Source organism: Cynocephalus volans, chromosome X, assembly GCF_027409185.1.
Source record: "Cynocephalus volans isolate mCynVol1 chromosome X, mCynVol1.pri, whole genome shotgun sequence".
NCBI lineage: Eukaryota > Metazoa > Chordata > Mammalia > Dermoptera > Cynocephalidae > Cynocephalus > Cynocephalus volans.
In genome coordinates this window covers 180,127,597-180,151,056 of record NC_084478.1, presented here as the reverse complement: position 1 = coordinate 180,151,056, position 23,460 = coordinate 180,127,597, and the positions used below count along the sequence as shown (strand labels likewise).

The 23,460-nt window shown below is 49.7% G+C and overlaps 1 pseudogene; it reads right to left on the bottom strand.

Moving 5' to 3' along the window:
- Window positions 1-455: 455 nt before the first annotated feature.
- Window positions 456-19,077, bottom strand: LOC134366885 (F-box-like/WD repeat-containing protein TBL1X; annotated as a pseudogene).
- Between the last annotated feature and the right edge of the window lie 4,383 nt (window positions 19,078-23,460).

Genomic DNA, 23,460 nt, shown 5'->3' with positions numbered 1-23,460 from the left:
AACACCAGCGCGAGGAGAGGACGTTTCCCCTTCTGGTTTATCACAGCATTTTGCTTCTTTGTTTTGTTTTTTGTTTTTGTTTTTTTGGCACAGCTTCCTTTTTTCTTGTTTTCCGTTCAGCCATCAGAGCCTCTTCCGGATGGAAACCACACCGTGCACGTCTAGCTTCCTGTTTCCTGGGCTGAATGTCCTGGGAGGAGACCACTCTTCCCCCTCTGATATGACTGTGTGTATGCTTTTGTTTTTTCCTTGTTTGTTTAGGAACTTCTTGATGAAGATTACAAAAACATATAGACTCCTGTGTCCAGTGACGAGTTGATTTCCAAGTACACTCTAACGCAAGTCAAGTTCATACAGTTTTGAAGCTGACAGAATGGTGTCTGGAGAGGGCCAGGACCCCACACGTTCTCTGCTGGTCCACTAGAACTCTTGAGTTTTTCTAGAATATTTTGTGTTTACTTCCGCAGATCTAAAACACACACCTGGAAGGAAAGACAGAGGCGCCTTTTATCTCGAGAGATGACACAAACGTGCCTTTAGAGCATGGGTCAGTAGATGGTGGCCAACCACCGATTTTTGTGAATAAAGTTTCATTGGAACACAGTCATGAAGGTCAGAGAAGCTCCAAGAACAGGCTAGTGCCTGCACACCTGACCAACCAAACTCAAGCAAACAGCACTGGTGTAAACACCAGGGCAAGGACTAAGGTCCACATGGCAGAGTGACAGTGGCAGCATCAGGAACCACAGCCAGATGCCTACGTGGCAAGGTAGGTGGCAGCTTAGGCCTAAGTGCAAGGCCTCCAAGAACATTTGGGGACCCTGGCCTTGGATGTCAATGCTGTGCTGTGCATGGGAGGAGGTTGTGCTGCATCTCTGGGTTCAACCCAGGAGATGCTAGGAGCCCCCCAACCCCAAGCAGTGATAGCCCATCAGGCCTCCAGGTATTGCCTAATGTCCTCAGAGGGGCAGAGCACCCCAATTTCATCCAGGAAATGATGACCAGAAGGACATTCTGCAAGGGCTGAATCGAGGGCCACTCTCAGGTGTGGGGCCACCCCAAGCTGTCCCCGCGCATGAGCTGAGCCCTGCCGAGTGCCACCCCGGCTTGCCCCGACCCCACGCTTGCCCCTGCCACCACGAGCACTGCTTACGGATCCATCGAAGGTGCTGGCGCCCACTTTGTCCCCGCGAGCATTCCAGCACACCTCGAAGATGCCACGGGTGTTTCGGTAGCTGTGGACAAGACTGCCACTCTGCGGAGAAAGCACAGTGACCAGCGCTTACCATACGGGGTGCAGCCCTTCTGCCCACCCAGGTGCTGCACGGGTCTCGGGGACAGCGGGGAGCTGCTCATAAAGGGGAAAAGAAGGTGGTGGCTCCTCCAAGGAGGGACGTCTCCAAGATGTCTTGCTTGGAGCTGTGAGCCCTGAGGACAGCAGAAGCAGACACCTTTCCTGGGGAGGGAGTGGCACTGGGTGTCTGTCCTGGGCAAGGGCACAGCCAGGCAGAGCTGGACAGACAGCCCAGGACTGGGCTCTCCATGGGGGGCGGCAGCTCATTCCTGAGCGCCAGTTCCCTGGTAGCTGTTCTGAGCCCAGGTCACTGCAAACACAGCTACTCGGGCAATACTTTGCAAAGGACTCAACCCCGAGGGTTAAGAGATTACCTGAGTATTCCAGATATGGACACACCTGTCAAAGGAGCCGCTGGCCAAGTACTTCCCGTCGGGGCTAAAAGCGACACTGTAGACAGGTTCCTGGTGTTTGGTCAGCGTGTGGATACACACCCCACGCTCCACATCCCACAGCCGGACCGTGGAGTCAAACGGAGCACTGCGGAGACGGAGGGGACACGTTATCACCTGAGCACGCGGGCGTTTAGCACACATCCCTCCAACACGGGCCAAACCTCGCAGGAGCCGACTCTCTCTCCCTGCTTCTAGGTCCAGATCGGTGAGCTTCTCCTCCTAAAATGCAACTCAGATGCAGTGAAAACAAACCATCGTCACAAAACAAACAAATTTTGGTGCTGTTATTACGAAAGCAAATTGATACCCACGTTCCTATGTTTCTGCATTTGTTTAAAGATATAAATGGTAAATACTTTTGTGGAATATTTGTCAAGTTATCTAAGATGCTCTTACATTGAAAAACTTCTACTGTTACCAACAAATGCAGATAGCCAGGTTTGGAAAAGCAGAGAATAGAGTGAATAAATATTTATAACATTTTTAGTCCAACAGGAATTAAAACACAGTCACATCTACACATTCGACCACATTGCTGAGAGCTGCAAATTTCAGTTATTTTCAAATTTAAAATAAAATACATATGACAAACCTGCTATCTGGCTTTCTTTTTCTCTACAGGGCTGGTACCACCCTGTCCTTTTCGTGTGTGCTGACTAAAGGGTCATTTATGTTCCTAACGGGTAATATGTGACACAAAAGAACTCCCCAAGTCACCAATACATGATTATAGTAAGCGGTACTGTATCGTAGTCATTTAAGTGGCTTTTAGGACAATTACGTGAAATAAGAGAATTATGGCCTTTGTGTTGTTCTGTTCAATCACTCGGCTGATACAGGGACTCTTTCCAGTCTTTTCTAAGAAACAAGCTTGGTTGGGCTGAGCACTTTCAACGAACTGCTCCCTCATGGCGCGGCTGGCTGGCCCCTGCTGCCCCAGAGGCAGGTGGCAGGCGTTCTCCCCTTACAGGAGTTGTGTGCCCGCCTGTCACTACCCTCTCTCTGCAGCTACAGAGACTAACCCGCTGCTGCCTCCTGGTACCCAAACATTCCCCTTACCTTTCCTCTCTTGTAGGCTAAGGGGACATCCACATTTCATGGGTCCAGATCCTGGTTTTCAGACCCCTAAGTATCTCGGCATTCGGTCTCAGAATCTCTTTAGCTTCTTCTTCTAAGAGTTCTTCCTGAAATAACGAGAGTGGAACATTCTACTCTTAACGGGGTCTGGCGAGCTTCAGGGCACAATAATGCTCTTGAATGAAGCCTAAAGCCACGTGGTTTGGAGGAGGCCAACTTGGTCACTTATAACCCGTCTTCCCAATTCTGGCGGTGACTCGCTGGCCACTCCACTCCCTCCCAAGCTTCTGTCTTAGGGGACTCACTATATAAAGTGTCAGGTCAAGTCTGGCTGTGGCTGGGGGAACTTTTATCCCTGCTTGAAATCCCTGCCCATGTAAGCCCTGAGTTGAACGAATAAACCAAGCCCAAGGTCCGAGGTGAACTCTTTCCCTTTCCTTTCTCTGCTGTCAGGAAAACCTTCAGCAAAGCCAGGTGCCTGAAGCCCTCTGAACACGTGCCTTCTCCCAGCCTCACTTAAAAGTTCTATCTCAGCCCCTTCAAAAGGGAGCTATGACATTCAATGCTCCAGCAAAACGTCCTGTTCTCTCTGCGTATGAGGAAGTTCTGCTGCTGTGCTGCTGACTCAGTGACAGCGGGCCAGGCTGCGTTCAGGAGCCGAGGCTGGGCTGTGCAGGGGTTCTGTCCTTACCTCGCCAGCATGATGTTGGAGTTGGGATTGCTGGTGGCCTTCCCGGTGGGGCTCCACTTGATGGTGTATATCTCTCTGCTGTGAGCTTGCAGGTCGTGCACACACGTGTCCTGCTTCATGCTCCAGATCTAGAGAACACAGTGGTAACAATATGAGCAAGCTATGTCCCTCCAGTGAGCCAAGAGACTGCTGGCTGTGAACCGTTCACAAGCCATTGGAGTGTCCCACTGGAAAAAACTGCAGGTCATTGCCCAGGAAGGGCTGGGACTCCTAGCAGGACCCTCGACTGGTACATGAGAGTTCACTGGGCGAGAGCTAATCTGACAGTCAGTAATGAGACAAATTACAGAGGAAGGAAGAGGACTCAGTACAGATAACCCCCAAAGGAACAGGGAATGTGAGACTTGCGTTGAGTACTGGGGGCTGTTTAGGGTTAAACAGCTCATCCCTACAGATGCCAACTTTACCTTTAATGTCATGTCATCAGAGCAGGATGCTGGCAACATTCCAGAAGGATCCCATTTGAAAGCATTGACCTCATTCTGAAAGATAGGACGGGTTTGGAAAAGAAATAAAGTCCTGAGATCAGACCCAGTGGCTGTCCACCAGGAGGCAGTAGTGCTCTGTCATCATGGTAGCCGTCCACCAGGGGGCAGTAGGACTCTGTCACCATGCCGACCACCGGGGGGCAACAGTGCTCTGTAATCCAGCCGACCATCCACCGGGGCAATAGTGCTCTCTCATCCCAGCCGCTGTCCACCAGGGGGCAATAGTGCTCTATCATCCGGTCGACCATCCACCAGGGGCAATAGTGCTCTGTAATCCCAGCAGCTGTCCACAAGTGGGCAGCAGTACTTTCTCATCCTGCTTACCGTCCAGCAGGGGGCAGAAGCGCTCTGTCATCCGGCCTACCACACACCAGGGGCAATAGTGCTCTCTCATCCCAGCCGCTGTCCACCATGGGCAATAGTGCTCTGTAACCACCCTGGCTGTCCTCATGGGAGCAGTAGCACTCTATCATCCTGCCTACCGTCCAACAGGGGGCAGTAGTCCTCTGTAATCCCAGTGGCTGTCCACAAGGGGGCAGTAGCACTCTCTTCCTGCCTACCCCCAACCTGGGGCCATAGTGCTCTGTAATCCCAGCAGCTGTCCACAAGTGGGCAGCAGTAATTTCTCATCTGTTTAACGTCCACCAGGGGGCAATAGTGCTCTGTCATCCGAGTGGCTATCCTCAAGGGCGCAGTAGCATTCTCTCATCCTGCCTATCGTTCACCAGGGGGCATTTTTGCTCTGCCATCCTGCCATCCACCAAGGGGCAGTAGTGCTCTGTCATCCCAGTGACTGTTCACAAGGGACAGTAGCACCCTCTCTTCCTGCCTACCGTCCACCAGGGGGCAGTAGCACTCTCTCTCCTTGCCTACAGTCCACCGGGGGCAATAGTGCTCTATCATCTGGTCGACCATCCACCGGGGGCAATAGTGCTCTATAATCCCAGTGGCTGTCCTCATGGTGGCAGTAGCATTCTCTCATCCTGCCTACTGTTCACCAGGGGGCAGTAGTGCTCTCTCACCCTGCCATCCACCAGGGGGCAATAGTGCTCTGTCATCCCAGTGGCTGTCCACAAGGGGGTAGTAGCACCCTGTCATCCCAGCAGCTTTACACAAGTGGGCAGTAGCACCCTCTCATCCTGCCTACCATCCACCAGAGACTGCTGGTGGGGGCAGTAACGTTCTGTCATCCTGCTGGCCATCCTCCAGGGGAAGCAAGATTCTGTCATCCTGCTGACCGGCCACCTGGGGCTTTCCCCAAAAGCAAAGCACAGAGCCTGGGAGGCCATGCATTTTCCTTTTTCTCACTTTGCCTTTTTCATTTATATAAAAGCACAGCCATATACCATAAATGAGCAGCCACCCCCATCAATATTTCTTGAAGGGAAAAAATTCCATACTAGGAAGGAAGCAAATGAAGAATTGATGTACAATATAGGTAGCAAATAAAAACACCAAAACCACAGCTGTTTTTAAAATTGGACATGGAAATCACTTCCCTGTGCTTTTTTAATGCAACAGCTACTCCTTCTATCTAAATCTGCTACATTTTTCTGGCGAGTGGTAGTGGACGGGGGTCAATGCAGACAAACGAAACTCCCCAGCCACGGTGGGGTTCCACGGGGAACAGGAGGCCCGTGTGCCCCAAGTGCACGAGCACACGCCAGAGCCCAGAGGGTGGCTCTGTGAGAACACACAGGACAAACAAAACCCACCCAAGGGGCTTGCGCTCCAGTGCAAACAGCCTGGAAATACAAAGGGCAGGGGAGTTCTACCAGGCAGCTCAGCATGCTGGGTGCACAAAGGAACAGGACTGTTCCTGAGGGCCACCAGGGCCCAGAGACCCCGAGGCTAAGCCCTGGGGGACAAAGGCAAATGTACCTGGTAGGCAAGGGAGAGGGGGACACACAGGGAACATGGTTCTACAAAGGAACAGCCTGTGGCAGAGGAACACTGTGCCGCACATGGAGACCAAGGAGAAGGTGCACACACAAGGGTCTTTTCCTTAGGGTGACTGTAGGGCCCCATCTGCTCAGGACAATCCCACAATATTATGCCTGCTGTCCAGCCCAACAATTAACTAACTTCACACTCATAATTCATTTTCTAAATAATTTCACACTCCTAAGAACTCTGGGTTGGAGGATAAATTATACGGTCACACTACTTTTTAAGGAAACTGAGTTGTGAAGGGTGTAAAGCAAAGAAGTGACAGTGCCACATCAGTGTTCCACATGGCACGGATGGCCTGGGAAAAGGGAGGAAGAAAGCCTGGAGTCCAGGGAGTTGGCTCCTGTGTGAGCCAGGGGAGGATGAAAAGGTCAGATTGGAGAGTGGCATGTGCGCAGAGGTGCATGTGAGTGCCCAGGTGTGTGTGAGTGTGCAGACGTGTGTAAGTGCATGGATGTGTATGAATACATGGGCATGTGTCTGAGCATGTGGCCATGTATGCTGGTGTGCATATGTAGACGTGAGTGTCCAGGAGTGTGAGTGGGCATGCATGTGCGTCCAAGGAGTGGGCTCCTGTGAGCCAGGGGAGGATGAAGTGGTCAGACTGGAGAGGGTATAACGTGTGGACCTGTGTGTGACTGTGCAGACATGTGTGTGCACGTATGTGTGTGCAAGTGTACATGAGTGTGCATGACTTTGTGTGCATGTGCACAAGTGTGTATAAGTGTGAGTGTGCATGCGTGTGCACATGTGTGTGAGCATGTGCTGTGTGGGGGTGTTCATACACGTACATGAGTGTCCAGGCCTGTGAGTGGGCATGCATATGAGTCCAAGGAGTGGGCTCCTATGAGCCAGGGGAGGATGAAGAGGTCAGACTGGAGAGGGGATAATGTGTACACGTGTGAGTGTGCAGATGTGTGCATGCACATACGTGCGCACAAGTGTACATGAGTGTGCATGAGCATGCTTGACTTTGTGTGCATGTGCACAAGTGTGCATAAGTGTGTCAGCATGTGGCTGTGTGTGGGTTTTCATACACATACATGAGTGTCCAGGCATGTGAGTGTGCATGCGAGTATGCATGATTGTGCCTGCTTGTGTGTGAGTGTGTATGCATGTATGTGTGTGCGTGCATGTGCTGGAGTGTGGAGGTGTGAGTGTGTGCATGCATGTGTGGGAGTGTGGGCGTGTGTCAATGTGCACAAGGGTAGCTGGTTCTGGCTGCAGATGCTGAGAGGAGAATCTATGGGCAGGTTTCTTGGGGCCCAGGAATTTGGAGCCAGTCACCATGAACTGTCTCCAGCTGAACCCTCCTGGGAATGGAGCGCCACCCCACCCACCCGCCACTTTTAGCCCAAGTCACAATTCCTAGGAAGCATTGAGAAGAGGCTCAGAAGTCTTAGGAAGAAGTAGCTCAGCCACATTTAGCTTGAGGCTTGTTCCAAACGATTAACCACAAGGAGACCCATTTAAAGAGCCAAGTGGTGGCACGGTGGTAAAGTCCCAGGCACGGCAGCAGGAAATCACATAGCTATGTGACCTTGTACCCTACGGCATGCACAGACTGCGGGCAGTACTATTAAAAGTTTGCAGATCAACCAGGGTTAGAGGAGAAACAAGTTTAGACCAGAAAAAGCAAGTGTCCCTTTGTAACCACAGCCAGATATTCACGGGACAATGGATGCCTGTGCTCCAAAAAAACTTTCTTTTGGAAGCAGGGACGCATTGGGCCGGGAGCTGAGACTGGTGGGTACTAGGGAAAGGCGCAGGCACTGAGGACAATGGAATTGAATTCCCTTAAATTGGGGGCATGATGGGAACTCCCCAGGGGCTTTGATCAGACCCCTCTGCTTTAACAGGGGATCCCCAACATCTAATGACATTCTGGGTGCTGGTGAGAATAAACGAGAAGGCACATGAGAGAGCCCAGGTGGGAGCCATGAATTGTCCCCAAGGAATCCAGAGGACATCTGAATGGGGTCGTGGAAGATGGGAAAGATTTTGTGTCAGACCAGGGACATGGTGAGTGGGTGTAAGATGGGGGCTGTGAGAGTTTAAGGCAGGGAAGCATTTCAGGAGTGGCTGAGATGAGGTGTGAGGGGCTGGACCAGACGTGTCTTCCAGGAGAACTGAGGAATGGGGGGGTTTGGGACGCTAGAGGGATCTGCTGAGGAAAGACTGGGAAGAGCCTCATGTGCTTAGCTAAAAAATCTGGTAAGACAGCTGCTGCTCATACTCTTCTTTTCTGGTATATGATGAGATTATTTTTTCAGCCTCTGGTTGCTTTTACAATTTTCTCTTTATCATTGGTTTTAGTGTTTGCTGACCACATGCCTAGGTGTACAGATCTCTTTCTAGATGTTCTGCTTGGGGTCTGCCCAGCTTCTTGGATTGAATGTTGATGTTTTCCACCAAATTTAGTAAAATGTGGCCACTGTTGGTTCAAGTAATTTTCCTGTTCCATTCTCTTTTTTCTACCCATATAACACAGATATATGTTTAATATTGTCCCATACATCAATAAGCCGTCACTCATTTTTTCAGTCTTTTCTGTTCTTCAAGTTGTCCATTCTATGATCTCCCTTCTGGTTCACTAACCTTGCTTTTGCAATCTCCAGCCTGCTTTTACACCCATCTAATAAGATTTTCGTTTCAGACATTTTGCTTCTCAGTTCTCCAATTTCCATTTCTTTTTAGAAACATAGTATTTCCATTCTCTGCTGACACTCCCCATCTATTCACTTATTACAAGCATCTTTTCCTTTATATCCTCGTACATTTTTTTCATAGCCTTTGCCGCAAAGTCCAACATCTAGATCACCTCAGAGTCACTTTTTCTCACTGCCTTCCCATCACTGGGTTAATCCAACTGCCTAGGGTAGCTGCGACAGCTCAAGAGCAAAGGTCGGCAGAAGTACTGGTCTGCTGTCATGGCATCTTTTGATTCTAGGTAAAAAATATAAAAAGGCTCCCACATCACATTGTCATGAACTCAAGTCTGAAACTCAGAAGTCCCACTTACTGTGTGTCCTTGGAAGGTTTTGACCGGGCGGTCACAGCCAAGTCTGCATACATGAATACACATGTCTGTGCTACAGGAGGCAAAGGTAGTGTTGTGCTGCCAGTCCACATCAAGAGCAGGGGCTGTGGAGCAGGAAAGACAGGGAGGACACTGACATTTATCAACTGTGCACAGAGCTCGGCTGACTTAGAACAATTAACAGCATGGTGGAGAAGCCATATCTAGTAACACGATAAAACATATTCCCGCGTGAACAGACTCTTACTTTCAAAGACCTTAAAGACCCTCTCCTCCCACATTTTCAGGGATGACAAGATGCCTCTGGACAGAGGCTCCATGGCCCTTTCTGTGCCCCACAGCATGCAGCATCTCTTGCTCCCACGGCACAGTTGAGAAAGGGCAGGTGAGGTGTGCCGGCTACCTCCCCCTGCACCTTCCTGCTTGAGCAGTATCACCATGGTGGGCCTGTTAGATTTGTTTTCACAGAGAGAGGAGAAAAAAGAAGAGGAAAAAGATTTCATAGCCTGTGCTCAAGACACCCCAATTAAAAAACCTCCTGCAACCCATTAATGCATCCCATGGATTCGGGGATAATTAGTGTCAACAAGAATCCCATATTAGGGACGAAATTGGGTGAAAGGTCAGGACTCGTGATGAACAACCTGCCTGAGTCCAAGAGACCCTCTGCTCTGCTGAGGGTTTTGAGGTGACTGCCTTCTGGTCACTCCCCGCTAGATCTATGCATGTCCCAGCTTTCCCTACTCCTTGTTCTAGTGTGAGCCCTGCCCCTGAAGGGACCTCAGAAGTAACGACGATGGAACAATACAAAGGTTAACTAATGATGCAGTTTAGTTAGGGTCTCATTCTCTACTTTCTGTGTTCTTTGCTGAGAAGGCAGCGGGAAATCCGGCCACTATCCAATGCACCGAAATGCCCAGGGCCATTGTTAAAAGCCCAGCCCTTGTTCTGTCCTCAGAGCTGGGTGCCCCAAGATGATGGAAGAACACGTAAAGACCAGGGTGGTGAAGTCAGAGCAGCCAGACTCCATCCTTGTTCTGTCCCTCAGGCAGGTCCTGGGGTCTCAGCTGCACACAGGGATGTTCTGAAAAGCCCTCAGGGGATGCTGAGCATGGAGTGAGACAAGACATCTCAGGGCATCAGCACAGTTACCAGCCAGAGAAGGGGTACAGATGTGTTAGTCCCCACGGCTGTTGTACCTGTGGCCTCCAAGCCTCATGCCTGTCCGGTTACAGGGAGCGGGTCTGCGGCTGAGGGCAGCTGCTCCCACCTCCTCTCAGGCACCCACTACCTCAAATGAGCACTTGGCACTCCGGGGACCTCGTGGCCATGCACCGCTCATGTCTGTGTAGTCTCTGCTCCCCTGAGGCAGTCCAAATGGAACACTCCCTAGAGGCATTTACGCATCAAGTGAGAGGTGATGGCAGGAGTCGGGGGGCTCAGGAAGGAACAGCAAGGGGGAAAGGGAGCTGCTCATGTGATGAGCCCCTTCTCCTTGGGAATCTCAGCGAGTCCCTTTTATTCAGGATCATCACAGGCTGCTTCTGAGAAAGAGAAGCTCTGGAACTGAGCCCTGTGTTCACAGAACCCTGACTGGGAAAGCTCATGGCCTGAGGACTGTGAACAGTGCCGCCCTAGAGCACACGTCACACAGAGAACAGGGTGCTGCCTACATAGCGTTTCGGGCCATTGTAACCAGGTAATGTCTTCAAGTGCCAGGAGCTCAGTTCTTCGAGGCTTAGCCATCAAGGTCTGACCACCCTCTTACGATACGAGCTCTCACCATTCCTTCACTGATGGGAATAGCCCCTGCCTGTGCTGTCCGTGCAAACAGTGCAGTTTGTGCTGAGCACCTGCTTAACTCTGGGAGTCTGGAATCCGGGCATGGAGTAGGCAGTGGGTGCCTCCATGTGACCAGCCCCTAATGAAAACCCTCAGCACCAAGTCTCTAATGGGCTTCCCTGGAAGACAGCTGACTTCTGGGGGAATTAAGCAGATCCCGTGCGACTCCCCGGGGAGCTCACGTCTGTTCTCCTCGGGACTTCATCCCTCATGCCTTTTCCCTTTGCTGATGTTGCTTTGTATCCGTTCCCACAAGAAGTCTTAGCTGTGTATGCTGAGTCCTGTGTGTCCACCCAGCAGACTGCCAAACATGGAGTGGTCTCGGGGACCCCAAAACAGCAGCCCTTCTGGAGCAGCAGGACAGAGAAGCCTGCCCTGGCTCTTTGGCTGGTTCCCAGTTGTGTTTCCAGACTCGGGAGCAGGTTGGTGTTGAGGCATCTGTACCTTGCAAAGCTGAACGACAACACTTAACATGAAATGGGTCTCCTTCCCACCAGCGAGGTTCCCCAGGCAGCTCCCTCTGTGCATTCACAATTACTTTAAGGGACATTTCACAGAACTCTGAATCATTACTTTTAAATTACAAAATCAAAACAAACCTCACCTGAATGGAAAGGAAACTGTTGTTTGGCTTCTCCTGTGTGGGCATCCCAAATGATTGTTGTCTGTGCTCCGCAAACAAAGGAAAAAGTTAGTAATTATTCTTCTTGCAAAGTTTTCTCATGAAAAATGCATCATACAAGAAAAGACAGTGGGCCCTTATTCCTTCTAAACCAGCACAGTCCAATAGACCTATTCCTTTAATTTTTCAGGGAAGCTGTAGGAAGTTCAGGATGAGGAGAGGTCATATTATTAGGAGAAGGGGAAGTAGAGGGGAGTGTTCTTTTCTCTGTAGTTTGGGGGTTTTTAGTGGCTGGCTGGTAAGGGGATGTGAACCTTGACCTTGGTGTGACACCGTGCTCTCCCCAAATAAGCTAACTGCCTAGCAGTGTCCCATAGAGGCATCATGTGAGTCACTACACTAGTTTTTAATTTTACAGTCACCATATTAAAAAGAAAAAAGAAACTAGTACAATTCATTAACAGTGTATATTATTTCACTCCAATATTTCCAAATTACTATTGTTTCAACACGTAATCAGTATAGAAAAATATTAATGAGGTATCTGACATTCTTTCTTGCCCCCCATCCTAGAGCTTGGAATCACAGCGTGTTTTACACAAAGCAGTTTGGACGGCCACATGTGATGAACTATAGCCACATGAGCTGGTGGCTACTGCAGCGGACACAGCAGCCTTAACTGATACCTGAGAAAACTACCCAAATCAGTGGTGATTCCCCCTCATCCCAAAACGCTAAAAAACCTGTATCAAAACATATCTAAATGTCTTTTCAGCAGTTTTCCAAATGAACAGCTGCACAAACAGACATTTCTGGAAATTCCCCTGACCAACCCTCCATGAACCAGGACCACGAGATGTGGCAAAGCCATCGGATTACGCCCAGGTCAGGTGCTGATTTATGGGTCTACAGTAAGGAAAAAGGTAATCAGCACCTCGGAACACAAAGTAAATCGTGAATTATGATGAACTTACTGAAGCTAGGAACATACTTAAAGCAGCAGTCAGGGGCAGCTGCATAAATACCATTGGAATTAAGTCTTCATTAACCGGAATTTTCAACGTCATTGGAAACTTTACACCTGTCTGTCAGTGGGACTTCATAAAGATTTCATTTTAAGAACAGGATATGTTTTGGTCTGATTGTAGAAAGGTTCAGAGGAATCACTCAGAGCAGCAAGTGTCTTTTAAACATGGTATTCCTACATTTGGGGTCAGCTCAGGACCACATGTCACTGTTTGTCTGCAACTGTTTTCTTAATTTGTCAAGCACAAACAAATGTGGATTATATATTGTGAGTACAATCGGTCCTTTAACAACGTGCGGCTTAGGGTACCGACCCGGACACAGTTGAAAATCCACGTGTAACTCTTGCCTTCCCCAAAACTTAACTACTAATAGCCGACTATTGATCTGGCGCCTTACCAATAACATTAACATTCAATTAAAACATGTTTTCTATGTTATATATATATATATATTATATACTGTTTTCTTACCAGAAAATAAGCTAGAGAAAAGAATAAGTTATTAAGAAAATCATAAGGAAGAGAAAAATACATTTATAGCATTGTGCAGTATTTACCAGACCAAAAATGTTCCATGTATAAGTGGACCTGTGCTGTTCAAGGGTCAAACTGTAAGTAAACTCACAAATGTCTGATACAATTTCACATACTGCAATCAGTCACTGGAACATTTAGTTGATGTGTATGTTAAATATACATTGAACCGAAGAAAACTTTTCACAAAAGCTTTGAGAATGTGAAATATATTTTTGTCACTTTGGGTTAAGCATACACTGAAGGTCATACCAGCATCCTCATAAATTACATTTTCTCCATGGGTATTATGTTCAAGGACACTGTTATTATTCCTGCCATGGTTGACTAAGGAGTAAAGAGGGACATATATGAACCAAAAGACTAACATGATTCCAGATACGCATTTTTACTGATCATGTAGTCCGTCACCTGGTAGAGTCAAAATAAATAATCGGTGAGAAACACACAAATGAATGTAAAATAAAAGATCCACCAGGTGGGAAGGAGGCCAGGAAACGATTTAGAATGCTCGGCAAGTCGGAGGGCAGAGTTACTGGTAAGCCGGGGCCTCATCCTCCGCCACGCTGCACCAGCTGTGTGTCACCAGACAAGTTAATAAACCTCTCTGGGGCTCCAGTTCTTCCTCTGTAAAATGGGATTAATCATACTAATGCCTGCCTCGATCTTGAGAGTATCGGATGGGTTAACACACATAGTAGTAAAGTGCTTGCTGTAAATATTAGCCATCATTTTCATGAATTATTTTCATAATTCAAGTGGCAGTTACCGATGGCCTGCTGAAGGCATGACAGAGTGCTGTGTATGCGTATTACTTGAACTAGAACATCTTGGGAAAAATTTGATGGTAGTTACATGACACATTTAGTTTGTCAACCACAGCAGCTTATCTTTTCTTATATTATAATAAATTAGGCTCCAAAGTCTGAATGAAGAGTTTCTTGGCTTAAATATAGAGAAAAGGAACAAATGATTCATTGACCTACACAGTTATATCCACATACAGGCGCTGGCACTCTTTTTCTGTCACAGGCCACCTGGTAAATACCTTAAGCTTTGAGGGCCAATGGTCTTCTGTTGCAAGTGCTCAACTCGGCCACTAAGGCGTGAAAGCAGCCACCGACAATTCTCAACAAATGGGAGTGGCTGTGTATCAATAAAATTTAATTAAAAGAACAGGTGATGAGCCAGTTATCACCTGTGTGGGCTGTACCCTGCCAAGTGCACCCATGACTTCTCCAAGAGTGTGATGATGTTTAGAGTTCGTTTATTATTTTATATTAAATTTTACAATTTGAATGAACAGAAAGCAGTAACAGAGTAAAGTTTTCAAACTATCATGAAACCAGTGTAGTTTCTGTGGGGGAATGGTTCTATGTCACCTTCCTCTTTGTTCTGGGATCTTCCACCCCATGATGGCTTCGAGAGGCACCTGGCTCTAATGCCATCACGTCTCTCTGGCAGCCCTGTCCAAGTGCAGAGTAAGGGAGTCCCACTTTGGCTCCGTGGCCTGTCAGGGGACAGTGCCCTGTCCCTGGGTCCGTTTTACTCCTGCTCAGGAAATGTGTAGTCTACAGTGGGAAGCAGGAGCTTATCAAATTAGGAGAGCAGAAGTCTGCTAAGAGAACAGTCTGTGTCACTAACATCACTCTAGGGGTGAAAGTTTACACAGAGCACACCCACACCACCTGCTCTGTCCAGCCATTGATAAACACAGTCTGGAGATTTTCTTCTCTTTATCATTGAACTATGAACCTCAAAAGAATGGACACTTTGCACAGAGGTATGTAGAACAGTGGAATTTACTGACAGAGATTACGTGCTATAAATTAACACTAAGATCAAAATTACAAAAACAAAACCTATACAGGTCCTTTTGATTTCTTAACCGGAAGGAGAAAGCCTAAGAATTCAAAGAAAACACCATGTTATCTGGAGACTGAAAACAAACATGTATAGATCGAAAGTATGTGTTTTAAGTTAATACTCACTTTGTCTACACCAGCACTCAAAATATAATTCCCCTTTTTGTTCCATTTCAAGGCAAAGATGGGGTCTCTATGTTGGCCTAAGGTGCTGGCCAGGTTACCTGTTATGTAAAAAAAATACAGACAAACATGTTGACTTCAAAGTCATGCTCTGTTCACTTCACGGTTACATACAGAAGCAGGTCCTGTCCAACCCCAACACGACAGACGCAGGACTTACCGTCTTCCGTCCATATCCTTGCAAAACCGTCATATGAACCTGTGGCCAGAAGTGTCCCATCGCTCTGCGGGCCAGAAAGAGACACAAACCCAGAGAAGCAGCTTAGTAGTGGTGGCACCAGAAATGCACACAGAAATCGCCAGGATCCCAAGTCTAGAATATTCCTAAGCTGATAACTGCTGCCACGTTAAGAGACTAACGGGTCATCTCTGACTACTTCAGTACACACTGCTGTTAAATTAAATGCAAGGCATGTGGACCAGTAAGCGAGAAAGCCACACTGAAACCACTCACCTTGTGTGCTGTCTAATTAAGGATAGAATTTAAAATACCTACAGAAAGTCATCCTAGGACTTTGCAGAAAACAAAAAGAAGTTGAACGGCGTGTGTCCCATGTATAAATGCACATAGCAGCTGGTCCTGAGCTCTCAAGGGGGAAAGTTTGCATTCCTGGCTGCTTGTCACAGCTCCCCAGCTGAGCCATCCTGGGGTCCCACCTTCACGCTGTGAGGTCCACCTCACAGCGCCATCAGGCTCGACTCGCTCATGCGTGCTGACCATGGGAAGGCACGGCCACCCAACACCCAGCTCGTTCTGTGCCCGCCATGGCCTCAGCAGGAGCTCTTGGAGATGAAGGGCACCTGTGAGCCCGCAGCTCAGGGCAGGGCCACCGCACCCTGACATTTCAAGGGGCCTGGGTGTGGAAGATGCTTACGTTCCAGTCCAGTGAGGTGACACGTTTGTTACTGGGGACATCGTGTCCCCCCTCCCGTATACAGTGCCTCAACACAAGCTGGGTGGAGTCCCCGTTGCTGTGTTCATTAAGGTTCCATATCCTGGCCATCGAGTCTCCAGACCTGCAGAATAAAAACACACGCACCTCAGCTCTTGGTGGGAACAGCTCTTTCCACCCCTCCCATGCACCCCCCCTTCTCCCCATCTCTGCATTTAGCAGTTTTAAATGTCTTTGCTCCCTATCCCATGCAGAACACGGTGAGAAATATCGACTTTACAATCCGAGAACACAGCGAGGAATGTCGACTTCACAATCCGAGACACATAGAGCTGTGGAGTGCACAGGACACGCTCTGTATCTGCTCATGTCAGGAAGACGTGACACAGGAGATCAGACAACAGCACGTGTCCCTTGAGGCAGAATGCCAGAGACGAGCAGGGGTTCCCCTGACCCTGGAGCGTCCCCCACCTGACATCCTCACCCAGAATCCAGCAGATCGCTGACAGGGTTCCAGGCACAAATGAACACCTCGGACTCATGGCCCCGAAGGACTGTGGCTTTGTTGGGTGGAATCTCAACGTCCCCGTCAATTTCCATGGGTTTCAAGTGATTATCTGTTGTAGGAAACACAAAAAGGCACGTGGCTTATCAATACAAAAGAAACTCATTCTCAGGGGGCTTCTGTTTTAGGAACACCTTGTTTTTATGTACTAGGCGTTACCATCTCTGACGATTATAACTAAATCATGGCTTTGTGTGATTGGGTATTTTGTGTCTCTTTGTATTTTGCCAGTCTTCAAATTTGAGTGAGGAATATATTAATTTATTCCTTAAAACTGAGGCCAGTCAACTAAGACCCATGGGCCAAAACCTAGCCTGCTGCAGCCTCTCCTCATAAACAACGTTTAAGTTATTTACTGACGCCCACATATTTATGCATTACCTGCAGCAACTGTTATGGGATGAACCGTGTCCCCAGTACCTCAGACAGTGACTGTATTTGGGGACAGGGTCTTTAAAGAGGTGATTAAGGTAAAATGAGGTTGCTAGAGAGGGTTTTAATCCAATACGACTGATGTCCTTATAAGGAGAGGAGATTAGGACACAGACACACACAGAGGGACGACCATGTGAGGACACAGGGAGAAGATGGTGTCTACTAGCCAAGGAGAGAGGACTCAGGAGGAACCAGCCTGCCTCACCTTGAGCTCAGACTTGCAGCCTCCAGGCCTGTGGGGAGAATTGTTGGCTGTTTCTGCCGCAGATATGCGGTGCTTTGTCACAGCAGCCTGAGCAGAAGAGGACAGCTGCTTCTGCATTTCAAGACAGAGTTGGGTCACTGTGACAGAGACTGCCTGGCTCTGAACGCCTTTGACAGCCACTGTCTGGTCCCTTAGGGAAAGTTTAGTAGCCCCTGCTTTACGGGAAAGAGAAGGCAGCAGTCCGATCTAACCAGCACCCAGTCAGCAGCAGCTGAGAGTTTTGTAATGCAGTGTAGAGCTGAGTCTGCTCTTAAATCTGCTTGTTCAGGTATTTAGGTGGAAAACCCCAGAAGAGAAGGACTCACTTGTCTGTGGCAAGTAACCTAAGATCCACTACTTCTGGATCAACACATAAAAATATGAAAATGCCTGGTGACCGTGCTTGGATTGAGAATAATGACACAAAATCTTCACAACCTACCCTCAGGAACAGTGAGGCTGTGTAAAAACGCTACTTCTTTTATGCTTCCCAAGTTCCCATGTGGCTGGGAGAAGATGAAGAAAAGCATAATGATCTTCCACGTTTGGTGGATCCATCCCCTGGTGATGGCGAGAGGACAGCTGGTGTCCCAGCCAGCCGTGCAGTGGGGGCCTGGGACTCTATAGAGGCGTGCAGAGGAGGCTGTCACGTGCTCACTTATCCACAGGCAGCCGTGGCACGCTCCAGCCCCGACAGGCTGGTCTGCAGACCAGGTGTGAGGTGCTGAGAAGGGGGTCGAGGCGGCTGCTTCAGAACTTAAGAGCAGTGAGCTAGGGTGTATTAGCCACGTGCACGAGCAAGAGAAGGAGGCTGGGCTCCCTGGGGCAGGGGTCAGTGCCCAGACGCAGCCTGGGCAGAAGAACTCCCACTCCCACGGCCACAGCAGGGAACAGCCTCCAGAGGAACAGACCAGTGATGGGGAACGGGTAAGGAGCCGACCTCAGACCAGAGGGGTGGCAGAATGGCTCAGGTCCTGGATGGGGCACAGGCATGCCTTGCATTCTGACTTTGGGTCCCAGGACAGGGCACCTCTTTTGTCTCTGTTGTTCTAGTTTTAAATAGATTTTCTGATGTGGGAGTTAGTTGGTGGAAGGTGCACCGGGCCTGAGCAAGTTTTGTGATATGACTGTCGAGCTCTGACTCATCTGCTGCATACTCTTGGGCGATTAGCTAACAGGTTTAACCTCCCGGGGTTTGGCAATGACCAAGTAAGATGATGCCTGGTGTCCGGGGCGTGGTGCCCTTGCACTGACCGTGGGCTCGACTACTAGACCATAATTTGGCTGAAAACCCTCTGCATGGAAGGCTGAGAGAGATACTTGCTTATGTTGGACAGTGAGCATCTGGTACTTGTCCCTGTTACACGCGAGCCCTCAGGAGCAGGGCAGCAGGATTTCTTAAAATCCAGGATGTGTGTCGAGAAGGTCGGGTCTAAGGATTTTGGTGACAAACAGGGAACGTGAAGGTCTTCCGGCCAGACAGTAAGCAAGCACTGGAAAGCAACTGGTGAGAAGTTGACAGCGGGCAGATCTCTAAGAAGTCGTTGCATTCGCCCAGCTTTAGAAGCACAATAAAGCGCCAGAAGCCCCACACTTACATACTGCGTGTGCTCGTTCTCCTCCCCGTTGACCGTGGCCTCTCCGTTCTTTGGTAGATTTTGCTGGGAAACTGCTGCCGGGGCTGCCGTGGATGCTGCTGCAGCCGCTGCTGCTGCCGCTGCGGCCGCCGCACTGGCCTACTGCTGCACGAGCTTCTCGCGGAACGCCTGCTGCCGCGTCTGCACCACATCGGGCATCACGGCGTCTATCAGGGACAGGGACTCTATGGGGCGGCCATCAAACACCGTGCCATCCTGGGAAAGTAAGCCAAGGGCAGCCGTCAGCACCCGCAAAAGAGGACCTCCAGGACCAGACTCTGCCTTCCAGGTGGGAGAGGTGCAGGAAGGTGGCCCAGAAACTGAGACGCCTGGGAGCTCAGGGGCAGGGGTCGGGGGTCGGCGGAACCAAGCAGGTGCCTGGACTGTAGGGGCAGGGCAGAGGGACTCCATGGTGGGCCAAGGACAGGGAGGTGGACAAGGGGAACCGTTGATGAAGAACCAGGTATGATGGCTGTCCCGAGGGAGACTGATATTTTGTAAGTGTCAACCTGAACTGGGGCATTAGGGACATGTGAACGTGTCTCCTTTATTCCTAGACAAAAGTGCTATATCCCTGATGCAAGGATTCTCAACAGGGGCAGGGGTTGTGTATGGGGGGAGTAATTTTGTCTCCTTGGGGGACATCAGGGAATGACTGGAGACATTTTTCATTGTCACCACTTGGCGGGGGGTCTACTGGCAGCTGGTGGGTGGAGACCAGGGATGCTGGTCCACATCCTCCAGTGCACAGGACAGTCCCCACCACAGAGCAGGGTCCAGCCACAAATGTACATTGTGCTGAGCAGGAGAAACCCTGCCTGGTGCCATGGCAAGTGTGGAATCTCTTAGAACCCACTTTTGTGGGAGGAGTAAGTCTTTGGAAGCATCGGCCCCGATTTAGAGATGCCTGCAGCATTCAGGATTTCCTTCCTGGTGCACGTGCCCATCTGATCTAATAAAATAAGCACTTACAGCTACTTGAAACGATGCCCTGGATTCAGGGTTTAGACCGAATACAGCCACGATACAACCCACAATGACCTCGTTTAGTTCTGATTCACATTTTTTGGTTTTTTTAAAAGATGACCGGTAAGGGGATCACCCTTGACTTGGTGTTGTCAGCACCACGCTCTCCCGAGTAGGCTCCAGTCTGGGCCTCTGATTCACATTTTTGTCTGAACATCCTTCAATTCTCTGGTACTATCAAAAAAATTTCTGTACACACTTAAAAGTAAGACGTGCTTTCTAAATACTCGAATCACATGAAACCCGCAGTGCTCAGGGTGCTGCCTGGTGGACGGACAAACACATTTTTGTGTGCTCTGAACTTGAGGAAGGCAGGACAGAGCTGGGACTCGTGGACTCATCCGTGGGACTCAGCTGAATCCCGAGAGCACAGATGAAGGGGCCAGGGAGGAGAAGGGAACTGCTTAAAACCCAAATAACTGACTTTCAAAATTCCTATCAAATCGGCACAGCTCCAATCTAGAAGGTGGGAGGGGATACAAGAGAATCTGTATGATTTTAATTGATGGTTTTTGTTCCATCTTTCCCCGGATCAGCTCCACAAGGAGCACAGTCGTGAAACCAGCACCTGAAGTCACTTTGACACAGGGCCATCATCTCTCTGTCCCTGACTGTCCCTCTCTCAGGCTCCCAGGAATGCTTGGGACCAGAAGCGTTTCACAATGTGAAATTATTTCTGAGTTTGGAATATTTGCATTACACTTACTGGTTATGCACCCCAAATCTGAAAATCCAAAATCTGAAATGCTCAAGTGAGCATTTCCTCTGAGCATCACACTGACGCTCAAAAACTTCAGATTTTGGACCATTTAGGATTTCGGATTTGGGATGCTCAAAGTGTATCAAAAACCAAACAAGCAACCCCAGCTTGCTCTCAGACGCCTGCAGGAAGCACACGCGGGCTTTGGACCGGGGTCCCGAGCTCCCCGCTGCTGGGAAGCCCAGCCCCGCACACATCACGTACCTCGTTGATGCTGATCTCAGCCTCAACATACTGCAGCCCCTTCTGCAGGATGGAGATGAGGGCGGCGGGCTGCACCAGCGTCCCGTTGATGTTGGACTGGCTGATGTGGCTCTCGATCCCGAACGTGAAGGCCGAGTGGGAAAAACCTGCAGCGAGAGGGAGGACAGGCAGGTGAGACCAGAGCTGGAAGAGCGGGCACAGCCAGCCAGCTCTGAAGGGGGCAGGGCGGATTTGAACCACGCTTCATTAACGGGGTGGACACTGCTGCAGGACTCCCGGCTTCCGATGTGGAGTCAGGCAGGCAGGAAAGGGCAGGGGAAGAGAGACGAGTGTGAGATCAAGGAAGACTGTGGAAGGGATGAGATGCCTTCATGGGAGGACCCTTTCAGTGCTATTAAGAAGCAAAAGGGAACAGAGTGGAGGCGGCCCCACGTGCCCTGGATGGCTGTCTCTTGCAGAAATCCCACTCTGGGCGTCCCCCGACCCCTCGGTTCACATATTCTTTGCAGGAGCTCAGTGCCGCAGCCTCTCTGTGTCCCCTTCCTCCCCCAATTTGTCTCCGTTACTGCCTGTGTGGGAAGCTGCTTGGCAACTCAAAGGAATTTTGGATGGAGGTTTTTAAGGAAAAGTTCAGAAGAGCCAGGATGGCTACTGCGTGTGGATGACAGCGGCGTTGCGAAAAGAAGGCAGTGGCATGAGGCATGGAAGGAGGTGCTGGGGGTCCACGTAGGGGTCTGAGGGCAGTGGGGAAGCTGCAACAGCCCCTCCTCAAGGACAGGAAAGTGGCACCCTGCTGTCAGTGGGGGGATCTGCGCAGCTGCAGGTAAAACAGGCAGCCTAGTCTGGTGGGGCTTGATCGCCCCGTGTGGCCCACAGGCGGCCCTGGGGTGCTCGAGGGCTCGTAATCCCAGGGAGCTGAATGCTGTGGGGGGATCCGAGTAACCTGGACCCCCATGCTGGGCTCCCCGGCCAGAGGTGGGGCAGGGCCTCTCACTCCGTTTCTATTGTCTGCTGATCGGGCAGCAAGGGTTCTCAAAGTGACCACTCCTCCTGACTTTGTTCTGCCCACTGTTTACGGCGACGTTGCCGGTTTGCAGGCTTAGCCCCTGGTTACCCGAGCAGGTGGGTGCCTTTCCACCTGGCCTGGCGATTGCTTCCCTTCCACCCTCTCTCAGTCACCCGAACAGAGGCAGCGGGATCGGGAGCGCGTGGGCTCGGCTCTCATCAGATGCAATATCATCAGCCCTGCTGCCTCCCGTTACGCAAATCCAACTGACTTTGCAATAAACCAAAGTCTCACTAGATGGGAGCACACCTCCATGAAAGGAGGCGTCTGTGTCTGTGCTCTCCTGCCCCGTCCCCTTCTCACTTCCCTATCCACTCGCTCCTCCCCAATCCACCCCGTCCCTCCCTCATCTCCCGGTAATAATGGATGTGTAAAATAGGTAGTTTATATTGACGGGACGGAACAAACGTGGTAGATGTCATTAATTCTGCACTCAGTTGCATACAGCCCTGTAATTCTTTACAAAACCATACATAAATTCGTTTGCAAGTAGTCCTCTCTTCTGCGTTTTTAGAGGATACAAGCACAGGCCCTTTACAGTAGACCTTACCTTTCCCTTCTCCCGTTTTCTTTCTCTTTACCCACCTTCCTTTCCCTGACCCACTCCTAGCAAAACAAAACAAGCCACCCCTGCGTTCAACCAGTGACTCCCCTGTATCTCCACCATGCTCTGCAGCGTTATAGCTCCAGGCTTTCCTCGTCCAGGTTTCCAGCAAGGCTGATCAATGGATGGAGGGCTATGTCTCACCCTCCTGGTATCCTGAAAAGACCTCATGCAGGGCTATGACACTGCAGTCCTAATAATAATGACAGCCAGCCTTCACAGGGCACCCACTCTCAGCCTGGCACTGCTTCTGGGGCTTTATTCGAATTCACTCAAGCCTCCTGGCAGTCGTTCCCTCTGCCATCTTTCCCTTATTCCTCTGCTTACCCATTCACAGAATAAGTCCCCGAGATCTATCAAGGGTGACTGATGGGCACACATCGCTGAGCTGGTAGGGGTGGGGCTGAGCTCCACACCCCGGCAGTGGGACACTGTACTTAGTCACTGTAAAACACTGTCGAGAAACATCTACTAATCGCTTCAGAGCACAGCATTCACTGCTGATGAGGGCTCCTGACAAACAAATCTCAGTAACTGCTGGAGCAATTGTGCAAGAGAAGTCCGGCTTCTGGTGTGCAGATGCTCCTCGACTTACAATGATGTCATGTCCTGATAAAACATCGCGTGTTAAAATACTGAAAGTCCAAAGTGCATTTAATACACCTAACCCACCAAACATCACAGCGTAGCCTCGCCTGCCTTAAATGTGCTCAGAACAACTACATTAGCCTACAGGTGGGCAAAATCACCTCATGAAAGCTTGTTTTATAATATAGTGTTGAACATCTCACGTAATTTACTGAAAATCATATTTAAAGTAAAAGCAGAATTGCTGTATGAGAACTCAAAGTACGATTTCTACTGAATCACATTTGCACCACCGTAAAGTCAAAAAAT